Below are 2,172 nucleotides of genomic sequence, written 5' to 3' on the forward strand. Positions count from 1 at the left end.
GGAATCTCATTTGTTCAACTTAAATCTTATTCTTTATTCTTTCTTAAACACTGGCTCAACATCCTCGTCTCAGGCCTCCCCTGCTTTGACAACCCGTTTGGATACACTTCTCTGACTCTGACATCAGAACACTTACAGCTTTGTTCTTGCCCTCCTGCCACACACTGAAGCCCTGGATGGTCCTGCTGCCAGTCAAGTCCCAGGGACCTGCTAGGCAACGAGAAACAGAAAACATCTATCACTGCCTGGCCCTGGGGCTGACATCCGATCTCAGTAATTATTTTCACGCAACACTTATAATCAGGCCATGGCCTTTTATGCCATTGTACATGTGCACAAATGGATCTTGAGAAATGAAACAGAAAAATGCATCCTGCCTCACAAAACAGAACAACTTCACTGAACCACAACATGCCACACACACTGTTTAAGATCAAACTGATTGAAACTTAGCACCTTCTGATTCACATTTTCCAAGTAAAACCTCAGATAAACTATCAACTAACCCTGCAGACTCATGTGCACTGCAGATAGGACAACTGGCTCTTCTAACAGCTCACATCGTTTACAAATGCTGACCAATTTCTGCCCAGGCCATACTATTAACTGCCATCCAAGACCATCTGATGATTGACTGCAGCCTCTAAGTGACCTTCCCTAACTCCTCTCTTTGGAGATGCACAATGGGTGTGCTCTGCCTTGCTCAATATGTATACACTCAGCTTTGGACCATCAACAGGTTGCCCTAGCAATCTTTCATTAGAGAGTTTAACAATTCTGCCTGGCTCTCTGCCCGTTTTCTTCTTTTGTGTCTAGCATCACCTACTTTGCTTCAAGAATCCACTTAAATGTCAAACGACTTTTCCCTGATTTCTTCTTCATCTCAGTCCTCAGCACCATTCATTACCCCAGTCTCTCTGCCCCCCAGGGACTTGGCTCAGCCTTCCATTAGCTTTTCTCTTACTTTATTTTCATATTTTAATTTATGTCTGCCCATTCTCTCCACCTGTCCTTAAGGGCAAGATCATTTTCATGCATCTTTGTATGTCCAGTGTTTACCCTAGTCCTGAGCATAGCATAGACACTGAATAAATGTTACTTAAGCCCAGATTATTTTATAACCAACTTGCAGACAGAACCTTAAGGGCTCTGTGGGCCCATTATTCTTTCTCAGCCATTATTTATATATGGAGAAGCCTCATGTGGAACAAATCTCTGTCATGCCCCTTTCTTTGTGGTGAGAAGAATCTATATAATCATATACTGGGTGGCCAGGGTCACAAATAGTGATATAAGATCTCAGGGAAGGGATCCAGGTGATAGGCATGGCTAATACTGTTAGCCATTCTATTTTGCAAAGAGGAAAATCAAACACATTAAACATCTTCATTTTTAAAAAATTATTTTAATTATTAAAATAATAAATATACTATATACTATATACTATATACTATATACTATATACTATATACTATATACTATATACTATATACTATATACTATATACTATAGCTAAAGCTAAAGTCCTCCTGGAACACTGGCTCAATCCTGATCCCAGCCGTACTTCACCAGAGGTATTCATTGTTATTAATTAAGCATGCATCCTTCCAGATTATTCCCATGCATTTACATACATAGGAAAAATATAGTACTGTTTTGTGTATGTGTTTAATATAAATTTAATCATCAGTAAATGTCTTTGGACCTTCACAAACATGAAATTTTACATATGAGATACCAACAGTAAAAATATGTATAAAAGACGTTCATTTAATTGGCTCTGTTACTTAACCTATGTCTCAGAGTATGTGTGTATTTTACATATAACATATAAATACTTATATTAATAAATATAAATATATATATTGTATTAACCTTATGTTCTTCAGAGACTATGGCTGATTCCCAATATAGCTTAAGGGAGTGTTATGAAGATTACTGAGATGTAATAAAACTATTTCATAAAACTATTTCAGCTGTTTAGAATGCAAAGGCTAAAAATAAAGCAGTAAGCTTTAAATGATCAAAAATACCTAAAAGCAGAAAAGCTATATATTGTCTTTAGTAGAAAATTAATTATTACTTTATAATCAAAAGACTTGCATATTGTCACAAAGTACTTATTCAACACCAGAGAAATAATAAATGAAGATATTACTTCTTTCTCAGTTA

This window comes from Molossus molossus, unplaced genomic scaffold, assembly GCF_014108415.1.
Source record: "Molossus molossus isolate mMolMol1 unplaced genomic scaffold, mMolMol1.p scaffold_m16_p_7, whole genome shotgun sequence".
Taxonomy (NCBI): domain Eukaryota; kingdom Metazoa; phylum Chordata; class Mammalia; order Chiroptera; family Molossidae; genus Molossus; species Molossus molossus.